The sequence below is a fragment of the Micropterus dolomieu genome, linkage group LG16 (genome assembly GCF_021292245.1).
Source record: "Micropterus dolomieu isolate WLL.071019.BEF.003 ecotype Adirondacks linkage group LG16, ASM2129224v1, whole genome shotgun sequence".
NCBI classification, from domain to species: Eukaryota; Metazoa; Chordata; class Actinopteri; order Centrarchiformes; family Centrarchidae; genus Micropterus; species Micropterus dolomieu.
In genome coordinates this window covers 6,995,696-7,015,342 of record NC_060165.1, presented here as the reverse complement: position 1 = coordinate 7,015,342, position 19,647 = coordinate 6,995,696, and the positions used below count along the sequence as shown (strand labels likewise).

Genomic DNA, 19,647 nt, shown 5'->3' with positions numbered 1-19,647 from the left:
AAATAAATACTGAACACTGGCTGCTTTATTTTGTTATTTTGTTAAGAGCATTTTCCTTTCGCTCACTTCTCTCCCAGTCTCACTTAGTCATCCTGCCCACTCTGTGACGCCCCCTTAATTAGTAATACTTCCAGTATCCAGGTTGAATCCAGGGTGCAGCCAGATTCCTTCAGTCAGCAGCAGCAATCAGAGGCAACCAGATGACAGTTTATCTCTGAACTTAGAAAGAACATTGAACAAATGGAGGCCCTAGTTTTCTTTGACATTTCTTGACATTTCAGTGTTACCTGTGGCTGTTAATATGGCCTTGCAGGCAGCACTCACTGCCTCACTTAGTCATATTTCATTCTGAAATGGATTCACTCAGGTGATTTGCAGGGCACGATCAGTCAAATTAGCCAATTAAACCCTCTATTCTCTCTTTCGTGACTGTGTTCGTGGACCTGAGTGGAGCTGTCTTATCGCTGCAGAGGCTTATCTGCAGAGACAGAGGGAGCTATGTTAAGGGTTGACGCTACTCATAGTTATATAACGAAGACAGAAATAATCAGGTCGGGGAACTCTGACCCTTAATGTGCCTTCATTAACAGTTATCTCAGTTTAAAGAACCTGCGTGGCCAGATATGGACTTTATTTTATACTTGGCTCTGATAAGCTATTGCTTCACATTTCTTTTTAAAAGTGAGTTTAGTATTAAAATAACAGTTGGGAAAGGTGTCTGTTTTTTCATAAATTTGATATTAGGAAAATTAAGTAACTTATTGGCCACGTAATGAGATTATTTTGTCCCTGCATTACAAATAGAACAATTAAGTTGAGCTTTCAAAAAACATACAGGATATATTATTTTAGACTAGAATAATACACAGGAACTGCCATGGATGATTTCACAGTTTCCACTCACCCATGACTCAAGGAATCAAGAATTCAGAATCCACTATGTTTGTCCTTTCGCTATTGCCCAGAAAGTAAGCCAGTGTTTGTTCAGCGGTGCATTCAGGTACAGCACATCAACAAATCTCTGGCTTCAGTCTAGTTGATAGGAACAACAGTACATTTACCATCTGTGGAAATTTAACATCACCCTCATGTGTTATCAGAGGTACGGTCTCATCTGCAGGTCCAGAGCAGGTTGGATGGCTCAACAGACATTAGTGGAAACACGTTCAGCTGCTCGGCTGTCGTTAACCATTGATAATACCCGGTCAGGTATTATTTCAGCCTCCGACCTGAAGCCTGAACCAACAGATTTGTGACATTCCTTAGTTAGACATGATATCGGCATGTGTGACAGGTGGATTTATATTTTGAATACCCAAATGAGGCGACGAAAACAGAAAGGTACTGATCCACAGGAAGGATGAGGAAAGGATTGATTCACTTTGGCAAAATTAAGTATGACTTCACTTGTACATAAAGAGATAAAACAGCTTGAATCAGGCCAAAAGAAAGAAACCAACCTAATAAGGGTTTCCGTTACAGCATCAATAGCTTTAAAGGGGCGTCCACCCGCTAACACTCATGATTATAGAAATTAAAGACAGACAGACCTTTGTTGCCTTTATTATTTAAGTCACAAGGTCGAGGCTGCAATCACTTTTGGCAAGTGGACTGGGTGTGTTGGCCCTTTAAAGGAATTACAACATTTTAAAAGGACTGGGTGAGCTATAATCAGCCATAACTCAAATATGACGCTCATAACTGAAATAAATTCATTTTGAGAACCTTTAAGTCACAAGTAGTGAGGTGGAATCAGTTATTTTGAAAGTGTAAAACTGCATAGGCTATATGGGCTGTATTGGCTAGTTCAATGTATTTCAACTGGTAATAAGGACTGTGCTATAATCTGTCTTTTTGACAAGTGCAATACTACAAACTACATATTTCAACTAGTTGTAAAAAGGTGGATTGTTTGACACAGAGCAAGCAAAATTAATGTCATAAGGATAATTGCAAGAGACACTTCCTTTGTTTTATTTATTGCCTAACCCAGCTGTGAATCATGTTAACACACAAATTTTGTGGTCAACAATAGGCTAATTTTATTGCCTATAAAAACGCTTTGTCAGGCCTGATAAACTGCAAACACTTCAACTATGATTATTCCGTCACAAGAAACATTAACGTTTCACAAAGACATACCTTACCACGTACATAAAGTGATGCTTATTTACACGTTACAACTGTTTGACATAAAAGCAGCTGTAAATTTATAGGCTATAGATACTTGGCATTACAGCTTTAACATGTTGCGCACGTTGGCACGACACCTGTACATTTACATTTACTCATTTGAAGCTTTTATCCAAAGCGACTTACATTTGAGTAACAACATACAATCATTAACAGAGCATAAAATACAGCACAAGATCTACAATTGATAATACATGCTAGCAAGAGCAGCAAAAAATACTAGTAAGAGCTCATGGTACATATCACATCAATGGGGTAAATACCTAGGGAAGGAAGTAAGAGTTAACAAAAACTCTGACTCGGATTGCTTTGTGTGAAGAGATGGCAGATCCAGGCGGCGTTCGTTGGAGGAGCGTAGCAGCCGAGAAGGAACGTAAACTTGTATGATATGGTTTAGATAGATGGGTGCAGATCCAGTAGTCACTTGGTTTCAGTGGGTGGGACACACACCCAGTTGTTTGATCTCGCTCAGCCGGCCTTCAGATTCTAGTGGATCTAGTGGATTGCTCAGTAAAAGTGCAAAGAAATAGTGCTTCTTCCAGCGCTTGTTCTGATTCAGATGTTCCCAGACAGGTCCATTGTCAATGAGAGCGAGAGGAGCGACTAGACGTGTCAAAAGACTTAAGAACACAAAACGTGTAAAGAAATAACAGGGTATGCGTATCTCCTCTTTCGGTAGAGGGCACAGACTGTACAAAACATGGATGAAGTGTCCGTGACGTGACCTATAGGTTTCTGAAGAGCAATTGTGAAGCTGAATGTTGGTGACTTCGGCCGTCACCATCTTGGCCATGCCTAACTCCTGGCTAATTAAACAAAGGGCAATAATGTAGAGCATCGATAGAGCCAAATGAAGCCTGGTTGCTATGGATAGCCACTTGTGAAACCAGAGCCAGAACTGCACTTTTACCCCGACCGGTTATACTTCTAATATGTATGCGCAGTAGTCCCCTCATGTCAGTGGAACCACACGATTGGGTGAAATATGTTTCCCTCTTGGCTGTAAAAAGAAGACAATTGGCAATTTCTAGCTGGAGCGCCATCTTTGGCGTTAAGGGCTTTCCCTATAAAGTTGTACTGAGGATTCTTAAAGTGGCATGTCTCCTCTATATAATGTCTCTGACTTTACTGTATTGGTGCTGGTAGGTGGATTTTCTTGCCTTTGGACAGAGCCAGGCTAGCCTTTGCAAAGTCCAGATGTCCAGTAGCTATAGTGTGGTAGTGAGCAGAAAATAGGCCACAAGCATTTGATTTTTGCCACAATTGATTGTTGATTGTTGGTTCCATATTTAGTCCTTTGGAGTCTGCCTGTGATAAAAAGCTATTTATGAAATTGCACTGCCTTCCTCGCGCAATTCGATCTGTTCATACTCCCTCTAATCTGGACAGAAAGCAACAAGTTCAACCTCGTCCACTGGTTTCTGTCAACATGCTCTCTTGAAAATGTAGAAAGTCGCAAACAGGAGAAGACATTTAGGAGGCAGGTTGATGGAAAGTGGCTTAAAAATAAAGGCAAACTAAAGTGCAACACTTCATCACAAAATATTTTTTGGAATGTATCGAAGTATCAAGAAATTATTTAGTATATATACGAGTATATGAGGGTGAGTTTTCCTTTAAGAGTGAACAGTTGAATAGGGAGAGCTGCTGACCATATGTGTGTGGGATCAATGTGTCCTGTAGGCTTGCAGCTGTCCTCACAGGATAGTTTAGACCGCAATATGATAAATGAAGCCTTCTTCTGTGTCTTAGCCGAACAACAAGGTCACTCTGTTTGAATATTAAAGCAAAATCGTGGGCCACTAATATGCAAAACTGCATGCTCTACTTTAACTTTTATGTCAGAAATGGGACAAGATAAAACAGAAGACACACATAACCAGAATATTCTGGTTATGTGTGTCTCTCACAGCTTGTAACTATGATTTGAGCCTCTGGAAATGATGTTGCCAAACTAGGCCAACATACTGTAAGCATAAAGCAAAGTGCATTTGATGTGAAAAAGTCCAATAGCTGTGGGGGGAGGAAACAGCATTGTGTACCGGAGGTCTTTAAGACCTGCGTGGTTCTGAGTTGACAAAAGAGAACAAAGCGGTGACTCAGAGGAAATACCTTTCATCCGACTGACAAGCCGCTAAAGAGACACAGGAAGAGACAAAACTTAAAAAGATAGCATCGCCGGGAGCGACGGTCACTGAGGGACAGCGTCCAGCCCTGACTCACTCGGCCCTGTTGCACAGCCCACATGCCATTCCAGTTAAGTGGGACAGACAGCACGACCCCCCCTCTGCAGCTCTGTGCTGCGAGGAGGACGGGTAGTAGAAGTCGTGTCACAGGAAGAAAACAGTAATTGGATGTCTCCTAGTTGCAAAGAGTGTTGACCTCAGTTCTCAGGTCTTGAGGAGGATTTGGGATCTTGTGGTTTGGCGCTAGATCTTGATCCAACTTCTTGGGTGGCTGATTTGACAGAGAGGAAACACCTGTAGTCCACTGAATGTAATAGTGACTGCTGCTATTAATATCTGACAAGGTGCTATTTAATGAGATTATGGGTAAAGGAAACCAGAGAAAAATGTGTCCATGAGGACAGAGAGGAAAAGAGAGAGGAGGAGGAGATAGAGGAGTAGGACAGACAGAACAATAGAGAAATATTTTTGGTATTAATTATCGTAAATAATCTCTATTAAATGAAACAAAAAATCTGGATTCACAAAATTTTTAAACCATGGCTATGGCCCTGGGTAGGATGGTGATATTACATATGATCAGTACAGTATTTTCCTGCAACATTTTAATAAGATTGAATCTTATCATATTGAACTGTTTTATCACAGTTATCAGCGTATGAACAATAAAGGTACAAAAGAACAAATAATAGTAAGCTCATAAACAACTTTGTCTGTCAGCTGTTGGATTTATCACAGCTGCCTGATGCTGCCATGAAAGCTGACGTAATTGCAACTTTAATGTAGTTTTGCATGGTTTATTTATGTTCACACAGACAGGTTCATAAGAAAACATTTTTTGTACTCCTTTACTGGGCCTAATTTTGTCGTCATATCTTATATATTTATATATATATCATATACAGCTAAAAACAAGTGGACCTGAACAGCTCATAAATTTATGGCCTCAGTGCTGTTATAAGGTACCAAAAGAATGTTTTTCTTCACTGGTCAATGCTAAATTCAGCTCGATTCAACCATATAATTAATATTTAAACATTGAAAACACAAGCATTGGTGATGTTGGACTGCTACCCTGCTTAACCAACACACCAGTGGACTTGTATAAGGACATGCAAGCCTGTTCACATCAGCCATCTCCTTTCTGAATTTCTGGGAAAGTAGCATAAACCAAGAAAGACCCAGTGAAGACTAAAAGAAAGCAAGTGCTGTCAGAATTAATTTGGTTTGGAGTGGCGTGACATTTGATACCCTTAGCTATTATTGTTGCTTTTATCTGAACAATGCAGGCTGAATTGTTGGAAATGAGCTCAAACTCAGTATCTGAGAGCTGGCAGCACAGTGAGATATTGGTTGTTTGAGTGGCGTTCTCCTATCCACCCTCCCAGCTGAACAGGAAGGGATATCAGGGCCTGTTGGCGCTTTTGTTAGCCGTTTTAGTCCGTCCATTCCACTGAACATTTCAACAGATGCTCACCGTTTTCCAACTCCAGCTCGTCTGTCATCTGATGTGGAGTTAAGACATTAGAGAAGGAAACACAAACATGGTCCTGACCCATGATACCGCTCACAATGGGACTCCCCCTGCAATAAAATATGATGAACGGTCAGTAACTTCCTACTCAGGCGGGCCAAATGCAACCACAGCGCTCGCTGCTCAGACGCAGGGTCCCCTGTTGTATTATACTGTATATATTTGGTGCGTGTGCGGCCAGGAAACCCCACAAAATGACTACGTTGTAGTAAGGCATGAGACACCAGGCCTAACCATAAACACGGACATATGACAGCATGGAAATAGCTTTGAGGAATTCCTTAAGGTTGAGGCAATGCCTTAACTGGGATGCTGAGCACAGTGAAAAGTCTTATAATGCTTTTATCATGCTCTCCCAAATTAGGTCATGATAACCATAACCTGTGACATTTTCATGTAAATAAAAATAGAAAATTATTTAAAGGATATGAGCAATTACACCCATTCTTTGGCAGGATGTATTTATAAGGCAAAAGTAACAATGATGAAATGTTGGATATTAGCAAGGATTTTATGACTATATGTCATGTGAGGTGTAGCTCATAGTGACAACCCCACAGAGGATTATCACCTGATTCTGCACTCAGTCCTATGGAGCATTTTAGCGTTATTCTGCTCATTATTTGGGTTTTAACTTTACTGTTTTGGTTCACCATCAGCGTTCTCATCAACCTCTTTTTCAACAGAGAAGGTAGGTTTTTAAGGTTATGACTAACCAGCTGTACACCGGCTGCCCAGCACCACATGGCTGACAGACAAAGTTAGCAACTGGGTGGTGAATACAGACACCTACACCGCTCCAGCTAGCACGAGAAACCTGTGTACCACTATACTCGTCACTCATACCTCATCAGCAGAAACACCAAAGGACTTCACATTATTTGTTCTACTGTGTGATTGACAGATGTTCACTGGGAATGCAGTATAAAGTAGTGATGGGCTCTAGAAAGATTGAGACTGAAAGCAAAACCTGTTTCTGAGATAAACACTTAAACTGTTTTGAGAAAGTACAAACCGAGAAGTGTGTTTACCCATACTGATCCTCTATAAACCAGCGGGTTATTCCTTCTTAGTATCATAGTGTGCCCTATTAATTTGCCTCAAGTGGAGTTCATTTGGGAGACACAGTAAATCATACCAGTGTTTCCTCTGCTCAGAAAATAAAAAGCCTGTGTTTCCCAGAAACCTGAACTGTGGGCTGAAGGAATGTGTGGGAGGAGAGAGAAAGTTAATTTAGGGAAGATGGTCAAGGGAGAACCAGTAAGTCACCAGCAGGTCAGAGGTCAAGGGTGTCAATAGTGTCCACAGCTTCAGATTTAGAAATTACATCACACTGTCAGGACACCCCTGTCAGTTTCACATGTGCAGTTTCATTGCAAAACCATTTGAGAGCTTATCTACCCATTGTTTTTGGCAGGAAACTGAGGCAATTGAATTACTGTTTTAGGACTTAGTCATCTGACCTTTGCTTCAAGAAGAGCTATTATTTTTTAGAAGTGTCTCTGTGGGAAGGGGAAAACGCCTAATGCTTATCATTAAACATTCAAACAAAAAACAGAAGAATCCTGTGAGAGCTGTGGATTAGCACTTAATTCAAGTAATATTTTTATGCCATATTTTACACAGCTAATTGAGAAGAGTTAATTTTTTGGTGTAAATATTCTACACTGGATAGAGTCAGATCCTTTATCTTTGACTCTCAGGCCCCATCCACACTACTGCATTTTCGAATTAAAACGCTATGTTTGCACCTCCCTTCCAGACTATAACGGCAAAAACAAAGACCTAAAACGGAGAAGTTTGGAAATGCTGTCGACCCCGTTTTGCGTTTCAAAACTCCGGAGGGCCCAAACGGAGGACTTTAGAAATGATGAGGCAGCCGCTGACGCTCAGCTCTCTGATTGGGTCTTATAAGCCATGCAAAGTAGAAACATGATGCTACTGACTGGGTTTTTGACATGGTATATTTATTAAAATATTCTGTACCGTGCAAACACTTATCTGCCTACACTTTGTACTGTACATGTCGGCGTTTACTTTGCGACGACTTCCAGTCGGTTTTCTTCCTGTCTGTTTTTCTGCCGCCACACACACACATCTTCTGTAACTATGGAATAGACCTTCTGCTTCATTGTTTACACTGGCATGCGCATGCCCAGTGCACCTGAACAGCGAATAGATGTGCGTTGTCAGTCGTTTTAATATAGACCGAGCTCAGCTCCAAAACGCAGCTAAAACGCTGGTGTGGACGGAGATCGTATTCGTTTCAGTTGATAAGGAGTTGGTGTCAAAACCAGTTAAAACGCTAATAGTGTGGATGAGGCCTTCAGTTGATAAGGAGTTGGTGTCAAAACCGAGTGTAAAAACAAAGTGTCACTGAATCAGACCTGTAAGTGTAGTTGTATAAATATTAACTCTGAACTTTATTTTGCCAAATATTTGTTTTAGGAATATGGGAGAGCTAAATTTACCTTAAAAATGCTATGGGGCTAACACTTGTGTATTTAACCAATAATCCTCTCAGAGAGTCAATGGCTAACATTACAGAAAATTGTTAAGAGAAACTAACACTGGTCATTTTTTTAAATTTTAACTCCAAAAAGAGAAAAAAAAAATACACAAAAGTAGTTAAGTTACTAACACTCCAAAAAGAGTTAAATTAACACTCTGTGGTGTGGTGGTTGGTTGCACTGTGTTATTGTGTATTATTTTCTACTAATTGTACTGTAGAGAGAAATACGCCTCTTTGCCTCTTTAAGCAATGGATGTGGATGTTATATATGCAATCATTAATATGCCCACAGGCTAGCGCAGATGTGATCTTTCCTTCTCAGATAGTTCATTTTAAGAATTTTATTTTTAAGGCCCTGAGAGGGTTAAAGGTTAAAGGGAATAAAATACACCAGTCTCAAAGAAAAGATCCCTCATCATTCGCCAATATTTGTTTTAAGCTATGACCAATTGCTGTTGATAGTTTTCCCTTTAAAAGCTTAAAAGAGTGGTATGGTGATTTGGATGGCTCAGTGTTTCTGTGGGTAGTGATAAATCTGGCTGGGACCAGAGGGTGTGGGCCGTGTTGACCATGATTTGCTGGACAAACCACAGCAGGAGGTAAGTCATCCCACGTTTCTTTTTATGACTGGAATCACCCATTAACCAGACAGGAGACTCTGCCGAAACATTAATGCTCAGCATGGAAACACAGTCACGCAATTATTTTTCTAGCTGTTACGAAATTCATAATGGTGTTTAAATAACTCACAATAACAGCGTCTTTGTTAAACCTAGAGAGGGGATGCCATTCCCTTCTGTGTTTGGTGTTATTTCAACATTTCTGTAGAGCAGTGGTTCCCAACCTGAGGGTCGGGACCCCCAGAAGGGGTGACAAGATGAATCCAAGGGGTCCACAGATGACTGCGGTAGGAAACAAGAAAAAGCAAAATTATGCTACACAGAATTACATGTGTTTTTTAAAATATTTTAATAAATGCCTGTTTTTGACTTGCTTGTAAACACATTTTGTAGTTGCTAGCCTACAGTTTGTACCGATATTCAAAAAGGTCAAAAGTTTCCATTACTGCTCATAACAAAAATCAGATATCAGTATATCAGAATCAGAATCAGAATCAGAAGAATCAGAATCAGAAGGAGCTTTACTGCCAAGTAGTAGGAATTTGCTGTGGTGATAAGGTGCTACACGTAGACAAACATACAGTCAACATAAATAAATGTAGAAATACATAGATATGGAATGGAAGAACAACATTGCAGATATATACATTTGCATTATTCTGGGTCTGTGCCGTGCAGAAGTAACGCAACGGAAGAGAATATTGTGTACATATAAATATATAAACTGACAACATAAAAATATACAACAACAAAGATCAACAATCAACAACAAATATGTGCAACGTGCCAGGTCTGTGCACGACATGAGATGAAACAGTATTTACATGTGCAGAGTCAGTCTCCGGTCTTATGCCGAATTGGGCATGCCCACCGAGAATTGCCTGCAAACGCGAGAAACTGTGACGTGCAGGCAATATAATATTCTTTGTGTGGTTCATCAATGGTGACAAATGATTCAAAAGTCCACACACACGCCCGTTACGCCCACACATGAGCACCCTCTTCATTAAGGGTTAGCGTTACAATTTTGATTTTATTCACGCACTTTAAAAATATTTATTAAAAGCTTCTTTCTTTTCACATTTGTATTTACAGAATTATATGTTAATGTTTATACCATAATAAGCTGTATATTAACTTATTGGGAGAAAGCCGGTAGTTCTATGTAAAATAAGATATTGAGCACCCCCATATAGCCAAAATGTTATGATCCTCGTTTCATAACGCCTCTGCCAAGATTCAACTGTCAGATTGGCAGTGGAATCAGGCTCCTCCTATCGAAGCATCAAATCTTTGACTATTCGGGGTCACCTCTAAAATAAACACTTACAAATTGCTATGAATTTTAATAAACCTTGTTTTCCAAAATTCCATGCCATTTTCCTGTAATTGCCTCATAATTGGCACATACTGTATCCACAAGCAACCCTGCAAACCTTGATGGCATTTCACCAATCGATTGCACCACAGTAAAATGATACATTTAAATAAACATAACTCTGTGGTTCTTAGTCTGTTTCTCTTTAAATTTTGCACAAGTCATCCTTGAATTAGTTATACAAAATCCACAGCTCCCATCAGCTAATCAGCACGATTGTCACCATGTGTATTTTGATTTCAAACCAGATGGAGATGATAAATTCCTTTTACATTTTTTGTTATTAAAATATATTTAGAGGCTTGTACAGCCTAATTGCTTTCTAATTATTTATGATAACTAAGTGCATCACAGCCATTGCTTTAATATTGCTGTAGTGTATTACAGAGTACCACCCATTCCTGCTGCTTGCACAGCTGGTATAAATATAGACTAGCTTTGCCACATCCAGCTGTTCCAAAACATCTGCCTCCTTGATGTTTCTCCTCTCTCCTCCCTGTGTACCGGCTCTTAATTGAAAACAGTGGTGGTGCTGACATTTGGGCTGAGCCATGGTATGCACTCTGCAGAAGCGCGCCTTTCCTTCCTCTGCTGTCAGAAATGTTGCTGACGCCTCATATATCCTTTTACTCACTGTGCCTTATCACCAGTAGACAGCAGGAAATCTCTTAATATGTCCTAAAGTCATGTATTTGGCCGCAATCGGCAGCATTAAACGTATTCTGAATTAGTTCATGTTTGCCATGTACCCAGATGCACAGACAACTACCACTGAATTACTTTGATGTGGAAGGAAACTTAAAAACAGCTGATTCTCAGGCATGGTCTGGAGTTATAAGGACATCTTTTTTTCTGTGATTTCTAAGCCGATTTATGGATGTTTGACTAAGTGATAACTCAGAGAAGGAGTTTGATTTTCGAAGCAAATTCCTACAATCTGTTGCTAAGGGTTTTAAAGTACCTTGATACATCCATGTTTTCCACCGCAGTGTTTTTGCCTGATGTGAATTATCTCCATTCACCCCCCCCCCTTTAGCCCACTCACACTTTGAAAACCTCAGGTCTAAACATATCCATTGATGTGGTTTTGGCTTTCAAAATGTATATAATGAGAATGAATGATTTCAGCCCCTGGGTCTGGGTTTACAGGTGAATTAAATTGAATGGGTTCATTGTTGAAACATTTGAACAGTTTAACTTCCCACTCTGCCTGGTGCTGCTTTTGAAAATAACTTGATACTAACTTTGTGGGATTTAATTGATGCTTTGGTGAGCTGTAATTTTCTTGACAACGTTGCATGAAACTGTGGTAAACCACTGAGTAAAGCCCAGTGTAATGGTAGTTAAAGCAACACTCCATCCGCACCATCAAAATCAGACTCTTACATCTGCTTAGCATCCTGAATGAAACTGCATGCGTAGAGCATCCAGCTTCCTTCATTTCATGTATTTTCTGTGGAAACAGGAGATTGGGGTGGTACATAGTACAGGAAGGAAATATTCAAGCAAAGATTGCATAGATGTTTTCTTGGAAACCACGTGGTGACAGAAAGGCGACTGAATTGTTATACTGCAGCTGAGCGGCTTTCATGCAGGAAAAGTACTGCCAGCAAACTGTGACCCTGACCTCTGACCTCCCTGTGTGGGAATAGGGGTGTAGAAGTATCAGAAAAAATACATTTGACCTTATTACATCAACTTTCTGCCTGTCTGCATACACTTTTATTGGTCACGTTGCTCACAGGTTTGGATCCATGATTGTTTTCCTCGGCATCACTAAGCTGAAAGGACTGAGTGAATGATTCCATTCAGTCCTTGGATCACGGGACAGGGAATCCAAAACTGCACATAGCCACCTTATTTTTGCTCAGCCTTTTCCGAGACCTAATACTGCAGGAGCCCCTGGAAAATGGGAAAGAAACATAATTTTTCCTTTAAGACTCAGAGGAATGTGGCACAGCGTTGATGGGTTTTGCAGGATTGGCTCGCCTGAGGCCCGTCTGTCCTTCTTCTTCTGAAGCAGGAATGTAGGTTAGTGAATTGATTAGCGATAATAAGGCCTGTCCAGGTCCCCATTACAGCACGACCACAGAGAAGCTGGACTGAAATAGCTCTGCTTTAGTACAGTCTGGACATGTACTTAACACTGACTTTCAAACTGACTGTGTTTATTTAAAATGAATGGACTGGACTCAAGTAGTGGCTCTGTTCTGTTATTAAATGATATTGGTTAACCATCTGTAATATTAACCACCTGTGAGATCACTGACATATTACAAGCAACTCTCTCATAATATTCTGGAAGACAGCATAAAGGGCGATTTAAAGTTGTGTGTTTCGGGGGCCACAGTGTAGCTTAGGAGCCTATACCCATAGCCACCATAGCTACGTTACAAGCTACAGGCTACAGCTAGGAAGCTGTAGATGTGAAACAACGTGAACACAACAGCATTCTCCAATAAGTAAAGAGACAGGCAAAATCAACCTGGTTGTAACTCCAATTCTGCAAACAGGTAACTAGTCCATAATTCTATATTACAAAGTAAGTGAAATAATGTACAGTAAGTGCATTTACTGTAGAAAATGTAATGAAAGCAATCAGGGTAGTCCACTGAACCCCACATTGCTCCAAATGCTTAGGCAAACATCCTGCATGGAAGCTCAGTGTGTGCGTGTTGGGTGACTGAGAGGCTAAATGTAAAGCCATGTACCATTTAAAGCACAATATGGCCTGATCACATACAGTACATCCATGTAGTGTTGCTGTGATGCTATCAACAGATGAAATATGACACTAACGTATAAATAAAAACGTAAGTAAAAAGGTATCTACTTATCTAGCTAGTACAGTGTTATCATGTTCTCCATTTTTTGTTTAGATTGCACTAAACATAAGTATGGCTAGGGGATATATTTAGTTTGCAGGTATTTGGTCATTAACCAAAGTATTGAAAGGCCAATGGATCAACAAAGGAGGAGGATATCTTTATTAACCCCAAGGGGCAAGTTTTGTTGTTGTAAAGTCAGCAGTCATCACACAATCATCAAGCAAGCAATTACTACAGAGGCAATAAATAAACATGACATAAAGAAAATGTGAAATGTATTGGTTATAAACTGCAGCTTGTTGCCATTAACAGCGCCATGAAAGGAACGGTGATGGTTACATTCATCCTGAACATCAATGTCTGGCAATCCATCCAATAATTGTCAAGGTATTTCACTCAACCTTAATAAACCTTATAATCAACCTTAAGGTGGTGTTAGAGGGAAAGGTGAGAGGATCACCATAGTCAGTGAGATTTAACCTCTGGGGAACATGAATGTCTCCACAAAATTTCATGGCAACTCATGTTAAAGGGGTCATATTATGCAAATTTTCAGTTTTATGATTTTATTTTGGAGTTGTACCAGAATAGGTTTACATGGTTTAAAAAAAAACATATTTTTTGAAAAACTGCACATTGCTGCAGCTTCTCTTTTCACCCTGTGTGTTGAATGCTCCATTTTAGCTGCCGAGTGAGACATTTCACTTCTATAAGATCTTTGTTGGGAGTTGCACAGGCGCAGTACTACTAGCCAATCAGAAGTAAAATAGGACAGGCCCTGACAAGCAAGGTAGTGTGATCCAAAATAAAGCAGCTTTAGTCGGTAACCATGGCTTCGGTTCAGCCGTACATGTTAGTACATGTTCGAGCCCGAGTCTCATCCCGAAATACAGGCAGAACAACCCGAACCATCTTCGCAACCTAGACTGAAGCAAGATGTTTCAGAGTGATTAATTTGTAATTAATGTATCTTTCATACATAAAGTTTCAACTGTGCACTGACATCACAGTAACAACTTCATGTCAATTGACTGCCTGGAGGGTATCTAACGTTATTTTAATTTCACGAAGCGAGCATTGTGACGCGTGTTACAAAGTGACGCCGATAGATTGCGGAAGTAGAGGCTGGACTAAGATTGAGCTGTTTTCAGGCAGTTCAGGAGTAGTGTTTTCTGCATTAAAAGGTTAACTCCCTTTGTGGTGGACTTTGGGATTTTTCAAAAAAAAGATATTTAACACAATAAAGGAAGGGGAAAAAAGCCAAAAAGCACAATATAACCTGTTTAAAGTTGTTGACATATTTTGGTCTGGACCGAAGAGGTAAGGGCTGACCCACTGACAGACATTGCTAGCCTCACTAAAAAATAATAATGACTAAAGGATATGCACACGAAAGACAAGACCTGGGCACAGCATTGTCCTAACACTGACCTAATATTTAATATTTATGCAGCATATTAAGGTTTTTGGCAGTACACACTGCTATTTGTTGATTCGGTTTTGATTTAATAAGTAGATAGCCAGCATTGGACTTCAGTTCCATTGCTATGCTGATGACATCCAAATTTATTTCACCACCAGCTCCGGCATCCCTGCCTGACTCACTCACTGCATGTATCAGGGACATCAAGCATTGGATGTCCCTTAACTTCCTCAAATTAAATGACAATAAAACTGAGATATTAGTGATCGGCTCTGCTGCCTCAGTCAAAAGGATGGACCAGTCCTTCTATATTGATGGTTTCCATATTAAGCCTTCATCACTGACTCGTAACCTCGGTGTCTTATTCGACTCAACTCTATCTTTTGGCTCTCATTTTTCTTCTCTTGTTAAAAACTCTTTCTTTCATCTTCGGAATATTGCTCGTCTAAGATCTTCTCTCACTTTAGCTGACGCTGAAATCTTAATACATGCATTAATCACATCACGTCGGATTATTGCAATGCTTTATTTCTTGGTCTTCCCAAAAAACTTATTGCAAGATTACAGTACGTTCAAAACTCAGCAGCAAGAGTTCTCACCTCCACCTGGCGTTCTGCTCACATTACTCCGGTGCTTCATGACCTTCACTGGCTACCCGTGGCATCACGTATCCACTTTAAGGTATTGCTTCTGACATTTAAGGCATTAAATGGTCTTGCACCCCCATATTTGTCTGATCTACTTTTCACCTACCGCCCTGCACGGTCTCTCAGATCAACTGAACTTGGTTTATTGTCCATCCCTCGTTTCCGGTTGTCTACAGTAGGTGGAAGGTCATTTAGTGTTAATTCTCCAAAATTATGGAATTCACTGCCCCTTTCAGTTCGAAATATTTCATCTGTGGCTACATTCAAGACACAGTTAAAAACATATCTATTTAACATGTATTTCGTTTAAATGTGACTATATGTATCCTATGTGATTGTAAGTTGTGTGTTAGTGTGTAAATGTACCATGTAAAGCGACCTTGAGCTCTTGAAAGGCGCTATATAAATAAAACTTCTTCTTCTTCTTCTTCATTGTTTAATGGTCTTGAATGAGACCTCCAGCTTGAGACAGCCAGTCATGGCAACATCCACAAAACAATCAATTTTAGTGACACCTGTAGTGATTTCCTGCAACTTTTGCTTTGGTGATTTGACACTGACTCAACTTTTAATAGCTAACACATACTATTTACAGATGGTCTAAATTATTTACAAACAATTTGCTTCTGTGAAAATGCTTCTGTGTCATTTTCCCAGAATGCAAAGACCCTTTCATTAGTGTTAAAAGCATGTCATAAAGCAAGTCATAAAGTTTTGGTGACTGGCATCACTATTGTATGGTATTTATGGTATGGTAGTGATGTTTGTATGGCTTGAGTAAAGTCACAGTTGTCTTCTGTAAAGATAAAGTGTAACACTGTATTGTACATTTCTTCCTCTCTCAATCACTTAGCAGTTAGTTGTGATGACACAGCAGGTGGCTTGACCACCAGAAGACGCCCCCCATCAACTCTGTCACTTCTCCATCAGGACCTCATTGTTGTCAGGGGCGTCTTGCCTGGAAACTTCCATTCTTATGAATAAGTTGTCTTTTCCAGACAGCTGTCATGGAAACACCAGGACCCTAATGGAAGCCAGATGAGCTTAGACCACAACAACAATAATTACTATGTACCTGTATACACTTTAACACAATGGGCATCTACTATTAGCTGCAGTTTTGGGCAGATGTTAGTCTAGCGGGGTTACCATGACAACTTGTAAATTTCTGTTATGGGCGCATATCCAGGAACTACTGTAGGCTATTTGTCACGCTTATGTCACTGCAGGATCTCACTTAGTTTGGAAACATGTGTAGAAAATGTTTTCAAAGGTTTGAAGAATTTAGCCTGCTGCTGTTTTGTTCACTTGAAACTATTTTCAGTTAATCTTATTTACAAATTACATTTTGTATCTGTACATTTGTAATTTGTTATTTGTAAAAATAGTAAAACACCACAAACAAGACATTAAACATTACCCATAGAAAAGCAAAATCCAAGATGAGGTCTCATAGTTGTTTCCTTCTTTTCTCCTAGACATAAATGAGCTGCTTTTAATACCAAGGTGAGACCAAAGGCCTTTTCTCCCACTTCTCAAATTCATCTCAGGAGAAACAACCATGTAAAATCTTATTTATGTCTTACTCTGATCACAACAAGAGATCTCTAACTGATCTTAAATTAGTCTTATTTAAGTCTCCTGAACACTGGACCATGAGATCAGAGAAAGAGCTCAAAGAAAACTCAGCTATGACTCTTAGGATCTCATGATTCTTCTAAAAAATGTCTCAGTTTTCTCATATTGGCCTCAGGAGCAAAAACCCATCTCTGTCTTACTTTGATCAAAAGATGAGATCTCTGCAGTATTTTAAATTAGTGTAATTTCAGTCTCCAGAATGTGGATCAGAAACAAAGCTCCAAGATATTTCTCAGTTTTGTCTTAGTGACCCCACTTAGTGGTTATTTTACTCAAGTACTTTACTTACATCTAATGTTGAGGTTGAGTATTTTCTTTTTATGGGGGTTTGTACATTTACTGCCCTTAATTTCAAATCCTTATTGTATTTATTGTTAATTATAAATTACAAGTTATTGAGAAAAATAAACTAAATTTTGACATTGAAAATAATGCACTTTCAAATGTCATGCTTTCCAATTAGCTAAGGTAGTCACAGCCAGCATAACTGGAACACCCAATACTTTGACATGACATTGAGAGAATTCATTAAGGACCGAATGCACGCAAGAACTGAGATACAACATGTATCTGTCATACAGAATAAGCACTTTTACTTTTAATACTTAAGTACATTCACTATGGAATACTTTTATACATTTTACTTGAGTAGAATTTTGAGGACTTTAATTGTGGATATGGTATTTCTCCTCTTTTAAGTAAAGGAATATTGTACTCTACTTAAAGACAATAAGTCCTTAGCTTTTATTTTTAGCTGGATGGCGCAGCAGGAGCGGGGTTCAAATCCAGCTGAGGACCTCCAGCCTGGTTCTCCAAGCAGACAGTAATGTGATACAATCAAGCTCATGAACATCTCCCCAGAGCTCCCAGCTGCTTTTCAGGAGCAATAAGCAAGACATTAATGATCTCAAATAGATACAATGATGAGATCTCATCACTTTTATTTATCCTATTGTAATCTCAATTCAGTATCCATTTGTCTTACCCATGTCTCAAAACCTCAATCTCTCTTCATCTCATCCTTTTCTCCTAAGGGGTTTTAGGAAAACAATTCAGAGTGGAGTGATCTCAAAAAGATATAGTATTGAGATCTTAGTGTTTTCTCAAGAGTTAAAGAAAAGACTATTCTGAGCAAAAGATTTTTCCTCTGGGTAATTATGATGGACCAGATAAGGGCTTCATGTTGACATGAAAAGTAAAAGACACACTCACTGGCCACTTAATTAGAAGGCACAAATTGCCCTCAGAACTGCTTTAATTGCCCTGCCCGAGGAAATCAGGTCGGCTGAGTCGGTGAACTCTTTTAAGTCCCTTCTTAAAACATACTTTTATAGGAGAGCTTTTCCCGATCTTATTTGACTTATCTTATTTTATCCCTTTTATTTTATTGTATTTTACTAATTTTATATTAAATTTTCATGCTCTTATCTTTTTTGTATTATTCTTTACACTTGTTAAAGCACTTTGTAACTTGTTTTTGAAAAGTGCTCTACAAATAAGGATTATTATTATTATAATTCTTCGTTGCATGTTGTGTTGCAAACATCCCTCAGAAACTTTGGTCCATATTGACAAAATAGCATCAGGCAGTTGCTGCAGATTTGTCAGCTGCACATCCCCAGAGGAAAAATCTTTTGCTCAGAATAGTCTTTTCTTTAACTCTTGAGAAAACACTAAGATCTCAATAGTAAATCTTTTTGAGATCACTCCAGTCTGAATTGTTGCTCCTAAAACCCCCCCAGGAGAAAAGGATGAGGTGAAGAGAGATAGAGGTTTTGAGACTTGGGTAAGACAAATGGATACTGAATTGAGATTACAATTGATAAATAAAAGTAACAGATGAGATCTCATCATTGTATCTTTTTGAGTTTATTAATGTCTTGCTTATTGCTCCTACAAAGCAGCTGGGAGCACTGGGGAGATATTTGTGAGTTTGATTGTGTTACATTACTGTCTATGCTTGGAGAACCGTGCTGGAGGCTTGCCCTGAGCTGGATTTGAACCCCACTCCTGCTCTTCAAAGGGCAATGACGCTGACGCTGCACCAACCAGCCAAAATTAACAGCGAAGGACTGATTGTCTTTAAATATAGTGCAACTTTTCCTTTAAAAGAGGAGAAATACCATATCCACATTTAAAGTCCTCACAATTCTACTCAAGTAAAAGGTATACAAGTATTCCATAGTGAATGTACTTAAGTATTAAAAGTAAAAGTGCTTATTCTGTATGACAGATACATGTTGTATCTCAGTTCTTGCGTGCATTCGGTCCTTAATGAATTAATCTCTAAACATCATGTCAAAGTATTGGGTGTTCCAGTTATGCTGGCTGTGACTACCTTATATTTGAAAGTGTCAAAATGTATTTCATTTTTTTCTGATCCACATTCTGGAGACTTAAATTACACAAATTTAAGATACTGTAGAGATCTTTTGATCAGAGTAAGACAGAGATGAGTTATTTGCTCCTGAGACCATTGTGAGAAAACTGAGACATATTTGAAAAGAATCATGAGATCCTAGGAGTCATAGCTGAGGTTTCTTTGAGCTCTTTCTCTGATCTCATGGTCCAGTGTTCAGGAGAGATAAATTAGACTTATTTAAGATCAGTTAGAGATCTCTTGTTGTGATCAGAGTCAGACATAAATGAGATTTTATATGGTTGTTTCTCCTGAGATGAATTTGAGAA

The 19,647-nt window shown here is 39.3% G+C and overlaps 1 protein-coding gene across 2 annotated transcripts in view; it reads left to right on the top strand.

The window, feature by feature from the left end:
* Window positions 1-19,647, top strand: part of LOC123985178 (synapsin-3-like) — a 112,434-nt gene that overhangs the window by 69,905 nt on the left and 22,882 nt on the right. The gene's annotated exons all lie outside the window — the stretch shown is intronic.